This window comes from Halichoerus grypus, chromosome 10 (genome assembly GCF_964656455.1).
Source record: "Halichoerus grypus chromosome 10, mHalGry1.hap1.1, whole genome shotgun sequence".
NCBI lineage: Eukaryota > Metazoa > Chordata > Mammalia > Carnivora > Phocidae > Halichoerus > Halichoerus grypus.
In genome coordinates, this window is record NC_135721.1 from 125,757,720 (window position 1) to 125,777,803 (window position 20,084).

Sequence of the window (20,084 nt, forward strand, 5' to 3'; positions counted from 1 at the left end):
TCCTGTAAATAGCAACATGGCACTTCCTGTCTGGTGGTGTTTAATCCTCACTGGGCAACCATGTCACCTGAGGAGTCTTTAAAAGCACAGATGCTTCCAGAAATTCTGGATTAATTGGTCTAGGGATAGGCCCAGGCCCTGAAAATGCTTTTTAAGGAGCTCAGCTGATTCTAATGTGCAGCCAGATTCAGAACCACTGTTCTAGAGAAATAAAAGATTTAGATTAGCTCTAAAGAGAACTCAAAGGGGGCATTTTAAAAAAAGATTTTATTTTAAAATAATCTCTACAGCCAAACGTGAGGCTTGAACTCATAACCCCGAGATCAAGAGGCCCGTGCTCTACTGACTGAGCAGCCAGAAGCCCCTCAAAGAGGGTATTTCTGAATTTCAGCCACTTAAAGAGGTGTGCGTGTCTACACATACACATCACATCCCAAGTCAGGAGTGTAGCTTTGCAGTTAGTAAAACAATGTGTTTTTTCCCCTCAATCCCAGCTCTACTCCTCTAAGGCTATGAATTGGGGAAAATCTCTTTACCTCTCTAAATCGACCAGAATACTATCAGAATCCCCTTAAGCACTGATTGAAGGACCTGCCCTGTAGCTTAATAAAAAGGTCGGATGGGATGGGGGCGGGGAGGTTAGATCTGGGTAGGGTTGAGAATTTGCATTTCTAGCAAGTTCCCAGGTGCTGCTCTTGGTCCAGGGAACGAACACACTTTGAGAACCACTGCTGTGAGCTGATTATAATGAACAACCCTGATGAGGTTCACCAAGTCCCATTTCAGATCAATCCTCAGAGCCTGCAAGGTGCCTCTCATCGTATCCTCACAGCAATGGGGTCCCCTTATTACCAGTATTTTATGAAGGCAAGCACATAGGCTCCCAAGAGTGAAGGCACACGTCCAGGGTCAGGCAGCCAGAGAGCTGCGGAAGTCTGGGTCTGAACAGAACTAAAAGCAGGAGAACACCTGCGCGATCTACTCCTTTGCAGACACCACAGCAAGTCAGCGACCACCTGCCTGAGGTCACGTCCAAATCTGCGCGGCACAGCCAGGGCTGCGGCAGGCAGAAGCCTTCCCGCCTCCCCCGCGGGGAACACCAGCGCCTTGCAGAGCGGCCTGCGAGCAACTCCGTGGAGGCCTGGCGCCCCCTGGTGGCTGTTCGGGGAGCAGCGCCACGCTGCCCCGGCGGGGCGTTCTGCTCTGTCCTGCGTGAGTCATCGGCATTCTTCGGCCTCCTTACGAACATGGAAAATATTATTCAGTCCATTCCATCCTCCGAAAGACCTCTGGGTGTTGAAAGGGGGTGGGGCCTTCAGAGCTGAGGAATGGAAAGGAAGGGCGGTGGACTGGGCCCTGGGGAGCTCAGGGGGCTGGGGTAAAAGGGTAAAGATGGGGAAAGCGCAGCTGAGAACAATCCGGACTTTCACCTTTTGACCTTCCCAAGACTCCTGCTGAGGAATTTCCAGGACTGAGCCTCCTGGAGCGGCTGCGGAAGGCCAGCTTGTTCTCCCAGTGCCGGCGCCCGCTGCCTGAGCTCGTCCATTTCTGCTTTCATGTATTCATTCAGTAGGTATTTTTGAGAGCCTACTATGTGCCGGCACTTTTCTAGGTTCTGGGGATACAGAAAGAAACAGAATAGACAGGATCCCTGCCTCCATGGATGCCCTCCCACCAGAGAATGACGGAAGGAAGGAAGGAAGGGAGGGAGGGAGGAAGGAAGGAAGAAAACTGGAGGAAAATGAAGAAAGGGGATGGGGACCTCACAGAAAAGATGACATTTAAACAAAAACGTGAGGGAAGAGAGGGAAAGAGAGGCAGGTATCTGGGGGAAGAATGTTCTAGGAAGTGAGAATGGTAGGAGCTAAGATCCTGGGGCAGGGGCCAGTATGTATGTTTGAGGACTTGGACTAGGTTCTTCTTCTTCCTTTTTTTTTTTTTTTTTAAGATTTTATTTATTTATTTATTTGACAGAGAGAGAGCACAAGCAGGGGGAGCCGCGGGCAGAGGGAGAATCAGGCTCCCTGCTGACCCGGGAGCCGGACGCTGAACTCGATCGCAGGACCTGGGGATCACCACCTGAGCCGAAGGCAGACAGACGCTCAACTGAGCCACCCAGGCGCCCTTGGACTAGGTTCTTGATAATAAAGTGGGATATATTTTTTACTATCCAGGATCTACTTGCTCTGTTATTAATTACACTAAACTGACTCACTTTCAAAAACAAATACTTATTTCAGCCTCATCAGGGTGGGTTGAGGAGAGCATAGGAGGTGGCAAAGAGTGAGATAGTAACTATAAACAAGCCTTTGAGAGAGTTTATTTTAAAAAAGAGTAGAGGGGGATGCCCAGGTGGCTCAGTTGGTAGAACATGCAACTCTTGATCTCAAGGTCCTGAGTTCAAGTCCCATGTTGGGGGCAGAGTTTACTTACAAACCTAAAAACAGGGAGGGGTCCAAGTGGATAGGAAATACTAAGACTTGTGTGCATGTTGACCTTGGATGGCCCTGGGATTTGGGTCCTGGAACTGCCCGCTTTCTAGAGGACCTTGTTCAGTGCTAAGATTTTATTTTTATTTTTTAATTTTTTAAAAGATTTATTTGAGAGAGAGAGAGTGAGAGCATGAGCAAGAGGGCCAGAGGGAGAGGGAGAGTCTCAAGCAGATTCCACACTGAGTGTGGAGCCCCATGTGGGACTTGATCTCTTGATATCTCTTGATATCACCCTGATATCAAGACCTGAGCCGAAGCCTGCCTGGGTGGCACAGTGCGTTAAGCGGCTGACTCTTGGTTTCAGCTCAGATCATGATCTTGGGGTCATAGGATTGAGCCCCATATCTGGCTCTGCACTCAGTGGGGAGTCTGTTTGAGACTCTCCCTCTCCCTCTGCTCTTGTGCTCTCTGTCTCTCAAATAAATAAAATCTTTTTTTTATTCATTTGAGAGACAGAGAGCACAAGCAGGGGGAGAGGCAGAGGGAGAGGGAGAAGCAGACTCCCCACTGAGCTGGGAGCCCGACATGGGGCTCGATCCCAGGACCCCGGGATCATGACCTGAGCCGAAGGCAGATGCTTAACCATCTGAGCCACCCAGGCGCCCCCCAGTGCCAAGATTTTAAATAGCATCTTGATGCTGATGACTTCTCCCTTTATATCTCCTCTCCCCCGAGCATGTCCAAATTTACAGCTATTTACAGGCATCTCTAACTATTATCAATTGTATAAAACAGAATCATTGATTGCCTCTTGCCCCACCAAAATCTGCTCCCTTCCATAAGGCTTTGATAAGCACAAAAGTAGGGAGTGGCTCTTATTTTCTTTTTCCTCTCATTTCCCAACCAGGATTAGCATCCCTGTGGGCTTTGGCTTCCATCCCCTTCTCTACTACACACCATCTCTTGGTCTCCCTGCCTCCACCCTTGCTCCCACTGTGATCAGTTTTCTACACAGCAATTAGGTGGATCTGAAAAATCCAGTCATGCCAGACCCTTACTTAAAATTCTTCATCAGGGGGCGCCTGGGTGGCTCAGTCGTTAAGCGTCTGCCTTCGGCTCAGGTCATGATCCCAGGGTCCTGGGATGGAGCCCCGCATCAGGCTCCCTGCTCAGTGGGAAGCCTGCTTCTCCCTCTCCCACTCCCCCTGTTTGTGTTCCCTCTCTTGCTGTGTCTCTCTCTGTCAAATAAATAAATAAAATCTTAAAAAAAAAAAATCTTCATCAGTTTCCCATAACAATCAGAATAAAACCCCAACTCTTTTCCAGGGCTTTCAAGATCCTCCATGATCTTCCCCTGGCCTTTGATTGCATCTCATACATTCTCTGCCTACTTCGTTATACTCCAACCAGTCTATTCGCACTCCCTTTCCTGTGTTTCTCAAATAGATTCCCTTCCAAAGGCATTTTGCTTGAGAGACTTTCTCCAGCATCTTCATGAGGTCAGCTCCTTCTGATCCTCCATGCTCAGCTTAAAATGTCACCTCCTTGAGAGGCCTGCCCATTCTGAAATGGCCTCCCAGCTGGACACTTTCTTGCAAACATGGCTTCCCTGCTCACCCTGCCCCCCACACCATGATCTATCTCCACTCCTCTAGTCTTCATTAGTCCCTGCCACCTGGATTCCCAGCTTAACCCCAGCCCTGGCCTTCCGGAAACTGGTTCTTCAACCCTTCCTTGAGTCAATCAGCTCCTCCATAGCCTACCGATAAATTCCTTATTTGCTCAATTTAGCCAAAGGTGTTTTTCGTCCTTGCAATGAAAGAACCCTAAGGGTGGGGTGCCTGGCTGGTTCAGTTGGTAGAGAGAGGGACTTTTGATCTCGGGGTTGTGAGTTCCAGCCCCATGTTGGGTGTAGAGATAACTTAAAAATGTCTCGCTGTGTCTCTCTCTGTCAAATAAATAAATAAAATCTTAAAAAAAAAAAAATCGAAAGTAAGGAGGGAAGGAAGGAAGGAACCCTAAGGGTTATAGCCTCCATTATCAGGGTACCAAGAGAAATCACCAAACTATATTTGAGTAATGCCTTAGGTCAATAAAGAAACAATAATGATAATTGGGGAGAGAACAACAATAACATTAAATTAATAACACTTATTGAGGACTGTATTAGTATGTAGGTTCTACGCCTAGCTGTACAGAGACCAAAAGGGAATAGAGTTTCATTTCTCACTTAATAGTTCATATATATAAGGGGCCAAGGGTAGCCCTACCTTGTTGCTCAGTATCCTCAACATGTGGCTTCCACCTTAAGGACCAAGACAGCTGCATGGGCTCCTGGGCTCTCAGGTGGGACTAGAGAGGCGGGGCGCTGTCCCTCCCTTTCAAGGTCCTGATCCGGGAAGGTGCCTGCATTATCTGCACTCCCATCCCATTGGCCAGAACCTCGTCACGTGGCCACGGTTGGCTGCAAGGAAAGCCAGCAAACCTCATCTTTAATTGGGCAGCCCTGGCTTCCTTCTAGTCACATCTGGCAACGATAACTATCCTGATTACTAGCAATGTAAGCACACATTTTACATTTACACAAATAGTCTCGTGTCAGAGGGTTCGTTGGGTTTATTTTTTCACTCAATTTTCAAGATCCATTCATGTCTATATGAACTAGTCATGCTTTCCAGCGGCTTCCCGGTACTGTGTGCATCCGGCATAGTTAACCAATGCGCCCCCCTAGCGATGGGCGCCCATCGCCGTCTCCACCTCCACCTGCAGCCTCCACACGTGTCACTGCCCTGGGCGTCCGTGTGCACATCTGTGCACTGAATGAGCAGTTCTTTTAAAAAAAAAAAAAATTTTTTTTTTATTTATTCATTTGACAGAGAACAAGCAGGGGGAGCTGCAGGGGGAGAGGGAGAAGCAGGCTCCCCATGAGCAGGGAGTCCAATGCGGGGCTCGATCCCAGGACCGCGGGATCATGACCTGACCGAAGGCAGCTGCTTAACCAACTGAGCCACCAAGGCGCCCCTGATTGAGCGGTTCTGCGGACTCCATCCCCAGGAGAGGAGGTGCTCAGTCACAGGGGAAGTGAGTGACAAGTACGGCCAGACTGCTCTCCGGCAGAGCTGCTCCCAGTCTTTACTCCCACCAGCTGCAATGGGGGCTTCTATAGTCCCCCAAAGGTATTTTGTTCATCTTTGTTACACCTATAAATGGACATCTGTTGTTTTTGCAAGGCCAGATCCATTCTTCCTTCTTCCAGTCACTGGACGCTAGGTTTCTTTTGGGGAACCATGGCCAATCTCAATGCACGTGACTCAGATGAGCGTGACCTTGCTCTCTCACTTCCTGGTTTGACCATGTGACCGAGCACTGGCCAAATCACCTTCCAGCTCCCAGCCAATCAAGTGAAGGCCCAGGACTGAAGAAGCTAGGCCAAATTTGAGCCAACTCAGCTGAAAGATGACTAAACCATGATGTTGTTGCTTGTGTCCCTGGAACCAGCCATGCCTGAAGTGGATATGCACTGAAGCTTATAGTGACATAAGCCAATAAATTCATTTTCTGTTTTTTTAAATTAATTTATTTATTAATTTAAATTTTTTTTAAAGTAGGCTCCGCACCCAGTGTGGGGCTTGAACTTAGGACTCTGAGCTCAAGAGCTGCATATTCTACCAACTGAGCCAGCCAGGAGCCCCTCATTCTCTTTTGAGACTGATTTGAGTTGGGCTTAGGAAAGCCACAACCAAAAGAATTCAGACTTAATAACAGCCCTTGCCCCATCCATCCTGCCGCCAAGCATGGTAAGTCACAGAACAAATGTTTGTTGAATGAATGAGTGAGTGCACATGTGGGAATAAATTAGACACGAGAAGTGGCCACCCAGTGATAAATACTCCTACGAGTTCTCCAGGAGTTCAGATGAAATAGTACTGGGAAGGCTCATAAATAAGAAAATGGGCTTTAAAAATTCCTTTTGCTAAATTCAAATCCTAAGGCTAAGATATATGTAAGCTCCTTCATTGTAGTTTTTGTTCGTTTTGCTCTGACAATCAGGTAACCCTCATTAAACTAGGAAGGTAACTTAAAACCCCACCATATTCCCCTTAGAGGGTTAGAAATGAGACAAGCAGGTATAAGACTTTCTCTTCTGCAGCTTTCTAGGGATGTTTTCCTTTGTGTTTATTTTTATGAAAAGTGTGGTACTGAGAAATCCTAAGGATGAGCACATTAGTGCCGTCCATTTTTTTTTTTAGTTTATTTATTTTTTTATATAAGTAATCTCTACACCCAATGTGGGGCTCGAACTCACGATCCTGAGATCAAGAGTCCCATGCTCATATGACTGAGTCAGCTTGGCACCCCTAGTGCCATCCATTTGACAATGATTTGCCCTAAAAGTAAAATTTGATTATTTTATTTGGCCTTTGGGTTTTTTGTAAAGATTTTATTTTATTTTAATTTTTTTTAAAGACTTTATTTCTTTGAGAGGGAGAGACAGCATGAGGAGGTGACGGGCAGAGGGAGAAGCAGACTCCCTGCTGAGCAGGGCGACCAATGCAGGGCTCGATCCTGGGACTCTGGGATCATGACCTGAGCTGAAGGCAGATCCTTAATCGACTGAGCCACCCAGGAGCCCCTAATATTTGATTTATTTTGAAGATTTAATTTATTTATTTGCCAGAGAGAGAGACAGAGAGAGAGCACAGGCAGCGGGGAGCAGGAGGAGAGGGAGAAGTTTACTCCCCGCTGAGCAGGGAGCCCGATGCGGGGCTCAATTCCAGGACCCTGGGATCATGACCTGAGCTGAAGGCAGATGCTTAACTGACTGAGCCACCCAAGTGCCCCTGATTTTATTTTTAAGTAATCTCTACACCCAACGTGGGGCTTGAACTTACAACCCCAAAATCAAGAGTCGCATGTTCTACTGACTGAGCCAGCCAGGTGCCCCATGCCTTTGGATTTTTTTATTCATAAGAAAGTAATATGTGTATCTGATTTTTTTATACTTTTTTAAGTAAGCTCTATGCCAACGTGGGGCTTGAACTCAGGAGTCACATGCTCTACCAACTGAGCCACTCAGGTGTCCCTGTATTTGATTTTTTTTTTTTAAGATTTTTATTATTTATTTGACAGAGAGAGACACAGCGAGAGAGGGAACACAAGCAGGGGGAGTGGGAGAGGGAGAAGCAGGCTTCCCGCTGAGCAGGGAGCCCGATGCGGGGCTCGATCCCAGGACCCTGGGACCATGACCTGAGCCGAAGGCAGCTGCTTAACGACTGAGCCACCCAGGCACCCCTGTATTTGATTTTTTTTTTTAATTTTATTTACTTATTTGAGAGAGAGCACACAGAGAAAGAGAGGGAGAAGCAGGCTCCCCGCTGAGCAGGGAGCCCAATGCAGGGCTCGATCCCAGGACCCCGAGACCATGACCCGAGCCTAAGGCAAATGCTTAGCCGACTGAGCCACCCAAGTGGCCCCGCTGTATTTAATTTTTTACCAGAGGTCTAGCAGACCAGAGAGGCAGTGTCCTTTTCCCCTCCAACCCGTGCCCCTGTCACCTTCTTTAGGGACAGCCACATAACTAGTTTCTCTTGTCACTTCCTAGAGAGTCCCTGGCATATATAAGCTCTATCAGCCACGGCTCTTGACGGCAAGCAACAGAGACCCCTGCCGGCTAACCTCAGCTGCAGAGGGGTTTATGGGAAGGATATGCGGGGAAGGGCAGGTGCTTATAGAATCAGTAGGAAGGATAAAGACCATCAGGAAATGAGGGAGGCTAAGCGTGGAAATTCTGCGCAGGTGAATGTTGCTGCCACTCCATCTGTAGCTGCCCCTGCCTGAGTATGCCCAGTTATCATGTGCAGGGTAGATCCAAATGCTCTGTACATTTCTCTTGGCATCACGGGCTGGAGAACTGAAACTCCTGGACAGAACCATCTGATCGCCCAGGTCATGTGCCTATGCGGCCAAGTGGTGGAGAGAGGTTCTCTTTATTTGTAATTTTGAGAAATCTTGCTAAATTTCTTTCCAAAAGATTGTTTCAGTCTACACTTCTGACAACAGTCCGGAAGAATTTATGTTGCCCCAGAGGTGCCAAAAGAGCATGAAGAATAAGATTTTGAACCAATCGTGGAAGCATCTGTGCGTGCTCTGCAGCACTTGAGGAGAGATTAAAAGCACCTGACTGTTGGCAGTGGGCTGTCTGAGTCCCTACAGAATTCAGGGATCCCTTTATAGTCCTGGATAAGAAGAGAAAAAAGCCACCTGGGTAATACAGGTGTAATTGGCCCCCCACAGCACTTAGGTGGTCCCTTTGAAGATCAGCCTCTGTGATGTGGGGGAGAGGGGGGTGTCTGATTTGTTTTTATCTCTATTTTTAAGTCCTGAATTTCCAATTCATTAAAAAAGAAATCCTGGGGGCACCAACTCTCAAGGAGCCCATTAAGATTTGGCTTTGGGGAATTGGCTTTTGAATTGCCAAGCAAAATGAAATCACAAATGTAATTATGTCATTGTACCGTTGTGTCTAAGTAGCATAAGAAATGAATCACTTAGATCGGGGCGGGGGCGGGGGGGGGTGCGGCTATCAACAGCAGACAACCCGATGAAGAGTGGCTTACATTTTCTTCCAAAACAAGGAATCTGGAAGTAGGTAGCTGCTGTCGCTGGGTGAATGGTACCAGAGCCAGGTACTCTTGATCATCTTGGCCTTGCCCTCATGGTGCAGCAATCTGGCTGCAGCCGCACCAGGCATCGCGTCAGCGTTCAAGGCAGGAAGAGGTAGGGGAAGGGCTGGAGCCAGTTGCATCTGTCCCTTCTATCAGGAAAACGAACATATTCCTGGAAATCCAACAGCATAGTTGGCAACCACAGCAGCAGAAGCGCTTTCCAGCTTCCAAAATAGGAGGAAGAAGAGAGTCAAAGGTTGAGAGCAGTTGCGGGCTCAGCCCATTGGCTAGATCTGCCGCAAGAAAAGTCAGAAAATCCACAGTGTTTGGAATATTGAAATCTCTTGTCCTTCCTTTACTTCTTGCACCTAAATGATGGACACTGAAATAATTTTTCATGTCTATATACATCCACAGGAGACTTAATAGTAATTCACTACGTGAGTTATTAAGGGCTATTAAAATGCAGTATTCATGAACTAAAATTAGCCAACTTATCCACACCGGTGTTCTGCCAAGACCATCTGGCTGCCACTCAATGCTTGATGGCCTTGCCTTTGCATAAATAGCTGAGATTCCTACAATTTAAGGAAAAGACACGTTGTTAGTGGTGTTATCTTGAATTAGTTATGGTTCTCAATAGCTGCTTCTATTTCCTGTGTCCTAAAAGGTATTATACCCTATTGTGGGTTGAACTGTGCCTTCCCAAAAGATAGGTTCAAGTCTTAATCCTCCTCCTTGTAAATGTGACCTTCTTTGGAAATAGGGTAATTAAATTAAATGTAATTAAATTAAAGTGAGGTCATACTGGATTAGGGTGGGTCCTAATCCAATGACTAAAATCTTTATACGGAGAGAAAACAGACCTTCGTGCACTGTTTATGAGAATGTAAAATGGTGCAGCCGCTGTGGAAAACAGTTTGGCACTTCCTCAAAAAGTTAAACATAAAATTACCTCATGACCAATTCCACTCCTAGGGATATACCCGAAAGAAGTGAAGGCTGGTATTCAGACAGATACTTGAACAGACAAATGTTCATGGCACCACTATTCACAAAAGCCAAAAAAGGGAAGAAACAACCCAAATGTCTATCAACTGAACAGCAGGTGTTCTAGGCGGCTGTTGGAAGGTTACTCAGTCCCAGGAAGGAATGGAGTACTCATACATGCTATGGTGTGCAGGAACGCTGAACACACTCGGAGGGAAAGAAGTCCCATGCTTCCTGTAAGGGTGCCATTCACATGAAGTGCCCTGAATAGGCAAATCCACAGAGACGGAAAGCAGATTAATGATGGCGGGGGGGGGGGGGGGGGGAGGGGCGCAGAAGGAGAGGGGCATACCGGGGGACACTAACAGGTGTGAGGCTTCCTTTTAGGGAGATGGAAATATTTTAGACGTCCGTGATTCACTAGGTGATGGTGGTATAACACTGTGATTGTGCCAAATACCACCGATGGTTATTTTTACATCATGGGAAATTCACCTTAATTTTGAAGGAGGTGGGGGAGAGGAAGGAAGGAAAGGAAAAAGAAGAACCATAAGAGTTATTGCCGGTGGCCAGATGAGAAAATCCTTATACGTTTGTATCTTGTTACAGCCCTTAGGTAGTTATCTTTTAACATTTTTTTAAAAAGCTTTATTTATTTATGTAAATAATCTTTACACCCAACGTGGGGCTCAAACTTACAACCCCTGGGATCAGGAGTTGCATGCTCCACTGACTGAGCCAGCTAGGTACCCCAGTATCTTTTAACATTTTAACATTTCTTTTTTCTTTAAAGATTTTATCTATTCATTTGACACAGAGAGAGAGCACAATCAGGTGGAGCGGCAGGTAGAGGGAGAGGGAGAAGCAGGCTCCCCAGTAAGCAGGGAGCTGGGTGTGGGGCTCGATCCCAGGACCCTGAGATCATGACCTGAGCCAAAGGCAGACGCTTAACCCACTGAGCCACCCAGGAGCCCCAACATTTTAACATTTCCATGGAATAGGTTCCATTCTTAGGAACCAACGTAAGGATATACATGAAAGAAGATTTAGACAGTATTGTTCACAGTGGCAAAAATGGCAAACAAAGGGGGTGCCTGGCTGGCTCAGTCAGTGGAGCATGCAACTCTTGATCTCAGGGTCATGAGCTCAAGCCCCACGTTGGGTGTAGAGCTTACTTAAAAAAAATTAAAAACGGCAAACAAAGTAAATATCCATCCATAGGGAATGGTTGAACACCGCATGGTGTAGCCACGCTACATGCTGGAACATCCCACAGTGCACCATCACTGAAATGCTCTCTGCCGGGTCACCTGGACAGATTCTCATGTGATACTGTTAAATGAGAAAAGCAGGGTGCAGAAAAATGAGGATAACATGATCTTATGTAAATGTGTGTGTGGATGTATGCGTGTTTGTATATCTATATGTACCCAAATATATCTGTGGACATGTCTTTGTATAAAATCACATGGAGAAAAAGATGGGAGTATATGAACTAGAGGTGAGGAAGGGAGAGGAAAAGGAGAAAAGAAGAGGGAGAAGCCAGCCAGAAAAAGGAAGAGAAAAAACAGAACGATTTCACTAGAAAAGGAAAACCCCTCAATATGTATGATATGGTCCCTCTTATAATTGTATGTAAAGGGATGCCTGGGTGGCTCAGTTGGTTAAGTGACTGCCTTTGGCTCAGGTCATGATCCTGGAGTCCCGGGATCGAGTCCCACATTGAGCTCCCTGCTCAGTGGGGAGCCTGCTTCTCCCTCTGACCCTCCCCTCTCTCATGTGCGCTCTCTCTCTCTCTCTCATTCTCTCTCTCTCAAATAAATAAAATCTTAAAAAAAAATAATTGTATGTAAAATTATGTACATGTACATAATATACATGTACAAAAACTTTAAATCATAAACTTACTTTCAGTTCATTATAATCAATTAAACAGAACTAAGTACAGAATTAGAATTACTATTGCATTGGCTTCCTCATTATCAATTAATCCGTGATGGCTTCTTCGTGCAGAAGGTAAAGCTGCATATTTGCATGAACAGTGTTTCTGGTGTATAATTTCCCACTTATCTGGCATTATAATATGTATGCATTATGATTCAAGTATGAATTATTCAGAATTTCCCCCAAAATATATCCAGAATCTTCCATATTAATGTATGTGACTAAATAATTAATATAAGTAGCTTACAGCATCCCTGGCCCCACAGGAAAGCATTCAGTCTTTGCCTGCTGGGCAATTGAGGCCCTCAAAGGAGATTGCCTTTGCCCGTTGGTTTCCTCGGACTTTTATGATGCGGAGAAGGAGCTAGGAGACAGAGGGGGAGCATGGAGCTGCCAACTGTATTTTCACCTGCTGAGCATCCCTTAAGTGGACTATCCCACCTTCATTGTCATTCCATTTGGTTCCTCTACAGCCACATCTGGGTTTAACTTCTGCTGTGAACATGTGCAGGGGTGGAGGGAGGTGGGGGGTGAGGGGGTGGGGTGGGGGGGTGCGGGTCGGGGCGGCAGTTAGTGAATCAGAGGACACTGTTCATCTGGCCACTGTGACTGGTTCAGGGCTGGACACATGACCCAAGCTGGACCCATCAGAGGATTCGCTTCTTTCCTTCCTTCCTTCCTTCCTTCCTTCCTTCCTTCCTTCCTTCCTTCCTTCCTCTCTCTTTCTCTTTCTTTCTTTTTAAAGATTTTTAAATTTTTATTTGAGAGAGAGAGGCAGAGGGAGAAGGAAGGTAGAGAATCCCAAGCAGACTCCCCACTGAGCATGGAGCCTGATGCAGGACTCGATCTCATAACCCTGAGATCATGACCTGAGCCAAAGCCAAGAGTCGGTTGCTTAACCGACTGAGCCACCCAGGTGCCCCCAGATTTTGCTAAACTGTCAAGATGTGCAGCCAAAGTTGTAAATCAGTGAGCCAGGTCAGGTGCTCCTTGGACTTTATTGTGGCTAAGGGTCACCTGGGTCCTACTGCAGAGATTCCCATTGAATAGGTCTGGGCCCAAGGATTTATATTTCAAACAAACTCCCAGATAATGCTACTCCTGCTGGTCCTCAGACCTTTGAGAGCCTCTCATCTAACAGGCTGAGAGGAGGGAGGGGAAGAGCATAGGCTAGCTGATGAATGCAGGGCTTGGCAAGCCAGGCCCTGGAGCAGTTGAAAGGAGTGGGGGGGTGGGGAGGGAGAGGTAAGAAAGGACAAGGACCTCTAATTAGTATTGCTGTGAATTTCTTGTAATGTTCTTAAGAGATGTGCATGGGAAATGCAATTCCTTTTTAATATCTTTTGGCTGTTGAACTGTTTCTCTTTTTTTTTAAAAGTTTATTTATTTATTTTTTAGTAATCTCTACACCCAACATGGGATTTGAACTCACCACCCCTAGATCAAGATTCACATGCTCCACCGACTGAGCCAGCCAGGCGCCCCTGTTGAACGTGACATCTCCAAGGCTGAATCTACATGGGTCTCTGAGTTCATGAAGGTTGCAAGTGTCCCGCTACTCTCTATTGTTGTCACTGATTTTTTGGTCCATTAGAAAGTGAACACAGGTGAAGGGCCATGGAGAGATTTTGCCCCATAGAGTGGGTCACAGACCAGAGAGAATTAGCTTCTGTGGAAATGAGAGGTTGAGGGGTCTTGTGGAACCAGAGAAAATGGTTTACCTTAGAGACCATATTAATTGATCTAGCACCCCCAGCAAGTGTTGTTTTGTGTTGTCTGTGGTACATTAATGCTTCATCTGAGTTCTCTTCAGATTAAGGGTTGGATTCTGGGGTTTTTTTTTTTTGTTTGTTTGTTTGTTTCCTTTATTATTTCTTTCTTTAAATGTTTCCTCAACATTTACCATGTGTCAAGCCTTGTTTGAGGCTCTGAGGATACAAATACAAATCAAACCAAACCGAACATAGCAAAGACAGCTGCTTGACCACTAATATCTTCTTTTCTCCTTCTTTCTTTAATAAAAGAACTCATGAGTTTTGGCTGGCACAGGATTGTCCAGTTGATGACTACATTTCTGACCTTTTTCTTTTTTTTTTTTTTGGATCTAAGTGTTCACGTAACCAAGTTCTGAGATGTTTATGAGAGCTTATGTGAGATATGAGCAGAAATGATGCAAGCTCATTTCAGAACATGCCATTAAGCGAAATGGATATGTTCCCTCTTTGCCCTTTCTCCTGCCCTTTACCACTGGCTGGGATACAGATGTGATGGCAGGAGCTAGTGCAGCTACCTTGGACATGGAGATTGAAATTGTGCGTTGAGTTTGTCAATGCTACTACCTTAGAACCACCTAAGTCTGGATTGGTAAGTGCGAGAAAAATAAACTTGATTTTGTTTGAGCCAATAACTCAAGGTCTCTTTGTTATAGCAGCCGGGATATTGTACCCAAACTAATAAGTCTCTAACCCCTACCTCTAGTGGAGGCAGTTAAAAAAAAAAAAAAAATGTGTGTGTGTGTGGGGGCAGAATTGCTCAAACAGAGATAATCCCTTAGTGTTGTGGGGTTATAATTAGGTCATGCCCAGCATAGGTTGGGATGCTGATTGATGGAAGGAGGTTATTGAAGAGGATCTCTGAAAAAGATCCCCACAGATGGAAATTGGAGTAGTGTTGGACACTTGATTCGAGTAGGATTCTTTGGCTATAAGTAACAACATCAAAATCCAACAACAACTTTTTATTCATGGATAATTCAATGGAGTCATCCATTTATTCAACAAACATTTACCTATTACCTACTATGTTCCTGGCTCTGTTCTAGGTGCTGGTGTAGGGCAGTGATTAAAATAGTTAAAAACCCCAAATTAAGGCAAAACTCTGCCTAATGGATCTTACAATCTAGTGGGGGAGAGATTTATTATCTCACAAAACAAGAAATCCAGAGATAGGTGGTCTTGTGCTGGTGGATACAGACAGAGGTTCAACACTATCTTCAAGAACGCATATTCTTTCCATCTCCTCATTCTGCTGTCCTCAGTGTGCAGACTTTGTCCTCAGCCTTGTAACCTCATAGCTGCAAGATGGCTGCCACAGCTCTAGGCATCACATTGCGTGCACATTAACCTAGTAAAAGGACAGGGACTGTTTCCTCCTATGCAGCTCTTCTTTTTTTCCCTAGAAGGAACACTTTTGCAGAAGTCCTCAGCAGATTTTAAGTTCCATTTTCTAGGGCGCCTGGGTGGCTCAGTTGTTAAGCGACTGCCTTCGGCTCAGGTCATGATCCTGGAGTCCCGGGATCGAGTCCCGCATCGGGCTCCCTGCTTGGCAGGGAGTCTGCTTCTCCCTCTGACCCTCCCCCCTCTCATGCTCTCTGTCTCTCATTCTCTCTGTCTCTCAAATAAATAAATAAAATCTTTAAAAAAAAAAAAAAAAAGTTCCATTTTCTAGAATTGTACCATATTCCTGATAAAATCACTGGTAAAGGGTAGGAGACAACCATGACTGGCTTACGTTTGTGGTTTTCAAACTCTTAAATATTATAATGACCCCAAAGAGCTTTGGTTTTTGTGGTTATATTGACTGATGGTTGCTGTTTTAGAAGGTAAAACTGAAAAATTAAAATATATGCGTTCATTAATTCACTTAAAATTACCCTTTACATGTTAACTTAAATAATAAGTTTTTTAGTGAAAAATGGCATTTCCCCCCAAACAATAATTAGTGGAAAAAGTGACATTGTTTTACATTTTTCTTTATCTTTTTAATGTCTGACTTAATAGAAGAAGCTGGATTCTACTTTCTCCTGCATTTAATCCATTGTGATATGTTGTTTTGCTTTAAATATATAAAGAAATTCTGGCCTCACACAGATACGTTGTTGCAAAAAGGAGGGCCTCATGGACCTCCTGAAAGGGTCTCAGAGACTCTCAGGGGTTCTTGGACCACACTTTGAAAACCACTGGCATGGATCAATCAAAACTCACTCCCAGGCTATGAAGAGACTTACCACCATCCCTGATTCCACTCAGCTCCACCTCCCCATAAACACATGGCTGCTTCCATTCAAGAACAAAACCAAAGTTCTCTTAGCAAACAGAAAGGAGGGGAGGGGTGCCTGGGTGGTTCAGTTGGTTAAGCGTCAACCTTCGGCTCAGGTCATGATCCCGGGGTCCTGGAATGGAGCCCTGCATTGGGCTCCCTGCTCCCCGGGGAGTCTGCTTCTCCCTCCTCCCCCCTCAGCTTGTGCTGTCTGTCTCTCTCTTCTCTCAAATGAATAAATAATATCTTTAAAAATTTTTTTATTTTTTTAAAAAATTATTTATTTATTTGTTTAAAGATGTTATTTATTTATTTGACAGAGAGAGACACAGCGAGAGAGGGAACACAAGCAGGGGGAGGGGGAGAGGGAGAAGCAGGCCTCCCGTAGAGCAGGGAGCCCGATGTGGGACTTGATCCCAGGACCCTGGGATCACGACCTGAGCCGAAGGCAGACGCTTAACGACTGAGCCACCCAGGCGCTCCGCCCCCCATTTTTTTTTTTAAAGAAGGGGCGTGGCATTGGGTAGGCAACCCATAGTGTTTGCCACCAATTTCTCTCCAGTGGTGGTTTTCAAACTCACTGCATCTCATAGGGAGAAATACCTTTAATGTATACTACACACATGCATACAGCAGAAAGAAAAGTTTTATAAAATACTTAGCCTTACAACATGCAATGCCCTCTGATATTTTCTATTCCTTTTATTCCATTCTCTTTCATTAAAAAAAAAACAAACAAACTGCTGGCCATAACCCATTACATTCATTTCATGACTCACTAGTGGGTCATAATCCTCAGTGTGAAAAATACTGCTCTCTAGGGACTTGTTGATTGATTGGACAGAGGGGCTGGACTGAGGTATCCAAGATGAATGGAATTAAATAAGAATTGCCTCGAAAGTTGACCAGGGAAATTCCCTGAGATGCCCATGTTGACTTTGCCTTTTTTCCTATTGCTTGTATTAATTCCTTTATGTTTAGCAGGGGGAAGTAGGTTCAACTCGAACAGCCTTAAGTTAAAAAAAGAAGAATAGTTCATTGACTCACAGAATAGGAAAGCCCGGGAGTTTCATCAGCTTCAAGCACAGCTGGGACCAGGTGCTCAAATGGTGAGTATCTGTCAGTCTCCACCTACCAACTCTGATGCCCTCCATATTGGCATCAATCTCAGGCAGCAGTGGCTCCCTTCAGCTTGCCAACTACAGAAACGACAAAGGAAAGGGGCGCCTGGGTGGCTCAATCGGCTGGGCATCCGACTCTTGGCTTTGGTTCAGGTCATCATCTCAGGGTTGTGGGATGGAGCCCCGTGTCAGGCTCCTTGATCAGCGTGGAGCCTGCTTGGGATTCTCTCTCTCCCTCTGCCCTCCCCCCAACACTCGCTCTTTCTCAGAAAACAAAACAAACAAACAAACAAAAAACAAGAGAGGAAAGAAAACTACATCTTCCTGGTGGTTCTACAAAAATGTCCTCGTGCTGGTGCTCATTGGCCAAGCCTGGGTTGTGTGTTTACCTTGGGAGAGGGATGTTGAGGTCAGCTTCATCTGAACCACATGGGATGAGGGTGGGCAGACTGTGGGTCCCCAGTGGAGAACTGAGAACCTGTTGCTTGAGGAAGAGGAGAGTATTATGAGCAGGCAAAACCAGCAGATGTTTACTACCCCAAGCACCATGAGGAAAAAGGAAAATGTTGAGTCTTGAACACCATTATATTCCTGCTGACTGGCACAGACTAGGCTCAGAAAATACTTGTTGTACGAAAAGGCCTATTTTGTTTGTGTGAGAGAGTACCCTGGGCCAATTTGCATGTTTCAAAAGGTAAAAGAAGTAAGGATAGACAGTTCAATGGAAGAGAATAGAGAGGCCAGTTTAGACTAACACATCTATGGCCAAGTGATTTTTAATCAAAGCATTAAGGTAATTCAGTGAGGGAAAAAAGTTTTGTTTTTCAACCAATGTTGCTGGAACAATTGGATATTCATACTGAAAAAGATGAACTCAACTCCCACTTCACACTATACATGAAAAATATTCAAGAGAGATCATAGACCTAAATATAAAAGCTAAAATTAGAAACTACTAGAAGAAAATACAGGACCCTGTTCAGATGGACGGAGATCTTTTAGACAGGACACCATAAGCACTAACCACAAAAGAAAGCATTTATTTCTTTATTTTATTATTGAGAGAGAGAGACAGAGAGACAGAGAGCGAGTGGGGGAGGGGCAGAGGGAGAATCTCAAGCAGACTCCCCGCTGAGCATGATGCCAAGCTTGATCTCACGACCCTGAGATCATGACCTGAGCCAAAACCAAGAGCTGGATGCTTAACCCGCTGAGCCACCCAGGCACTCCATATATTCCTGTACGAATTCTTTTTTTTTCACTGTAGCCCCAAACTGGAAACAACCCAAATGCCCATTAGTTGGTGAATGAATTAACAAATTCTGATGTATTAATATAGGGACTTCATCTTGTCGCTTCCATCTCCCTGGGACCTAGAACTGTTGCCTGGGACATAGTAGGCAGTGTAGTAAGATTATGTTGTGATGGTTGTTGATTCGAAACTTTGAATACACAGCATATATAATAATAAAATTATGTGACTATTTCCCACTACAGAACAGCTGTCACAGAAAGGGAAGTAGAGCTTCTTCTGTGGTTCCATCTTCTACCAAGTAGCCCTGATCCCAGGGCTGCAGTTAGATTTCCCACTGTCCCCGAGTGTGGTGGCACTTTTCTACCAACAGCGTGCTAGAGCTGGCCCGTCCCAGCTCACAGGAAGCGATTGTGCGCCTCTCTTTCCTTCTCCATGCTCGGTGGCCTCATGCTGGCAGCTTGAAATTGGCCATGGAAGGAGTATTTACATCCCCCCCAACTGGAACACACAACAAATCAAGGCTTCTTTCCAAGAGCCAGTTGACCCTTTACCAGCACTCCACTGCCAACCGCTGTCCCTAATCCCTGGCTGCCTCTTGGTCTTCTGCTGGCTTCTCGGATTTTCCATAACGAGTGTAACCAATTCCCCACACCAAATTCCCAGAGAGAGTATTTAAAATCCTCATTGATAGAAGAGATGCATTTCTTTACCTTCTGCTTTTAGAACATCTAGGTCCTTAGTAATATAATTTGAGTGGAAAAAAACGGACTTCGTTCTTTATGTTATTTTTCATAGAGCCTGTTGACTTCATGTTCTAATTTCTTGTTCTTCTGTCTCCCTGGGCCTGCTGCCCATATGTCATGCATTCTTAGCTTAATTCCACCGTCTCTTGCATACCATGCCTTTTTGCTTGTTTTGGTTTCCATTTTCATTTTTCTGGCATACATCTTGAATTCATTTTTGTTAGAAGGGTTAGGCGTGTTTGATATGGAAATGGAGGTCTAAAGCACTTAAAAAAATTTTTTTCAAGCACTTTTTTGCTGAAAAATTTCAGCTCCATATTCTGAAGGATTTCCTTGCTCTGATATTTCCATACACTAATTTGGTCTTTGGCCATGTTTCTTCTATTTTTCAGCATATTCACGGGCATAACATTTTTTTCAGTAACCATATTTCTAATCTCTAGAAACCTTTTCCTATTGTCTGATTGTTTCTCTTTCATTACAGCCTGTTCTTGTTCTGAGGTGCCTTCTTTCTTTTTTTAATTTTGAAGATTTATTTATTTATTTGGGGTGTGGGGGGAGAGAGAGAGCACATGCAAACAGGGGGAGGGGCAGAGAAAATCCCAAGCAGACTCCTCGGTCAGAGCATAGCCCGGCATGGGACTCAATCTCACGACCCTGAGATCACGACCAGAGCGGAACCAAGAGTCAGACACTTAACCGACTGAGCCAGCCGGGGGCACCTGAGGTGCCTTCTTCCAATAAAGTTTGAGGGGTGTCTGGCTGGCTCAGTCAGTAGAGCATGTGACTCTTGATCTCAGGGTTGTGAGTTCAAGCCCCACATTGGGCATGGAGCTTACTTTGAAAAATAAATAAATCAGGGCACCTGGGTGGCCAGTTGGTTAAGTGCCTGACTC

At 45.3% G+C, this 20,084-nt stretch overlaps 2 long non-coding RNA genes across 3 annotated transcripts in view; both read left to right on the forward strand.

The window, feature by feature from the left end:
* Nucleotides 1-1,337: 1,337 nt before the first annotated feature.
* Nucleotides 1,338-2,169, forward strand: LOC118533597 (uncharacterized). The gene is made up of 2 exons (XR_004916292.2): nt 1,338-1,569; nt 1,975-2,169. It is a non-coding gene; the product is annotated as an uncharacterized LOC118533597 (long non-coding RNA).
* A 3,741-nt stretch (nt 2,170-5,910) lies between these two features.
* LOC118533599 (uncharacterized) overlaps nt 5,911-20,084 on the forward strand; it is a 16,433-nt gene continuing 2,259 nt past the window's right edge. Inside the window, exons 1-3 of one of the 2 annotated variants that reach the window (XR_013441535.1) lie at nt 5,911-6,229; nt 13,430-14,395; nt 17,051-17,178. This is a non-coding gene — a long non-coding RNA (uncharacterized LOC118533599). Of the gene's footprint in view, nt 6,230-12,761; nt 14,396-17,050; nt 17,179-20,084 lie in introns of those variants that run through there. The other variant, XR_013441534.1, reaches the window with a different exon arrangement.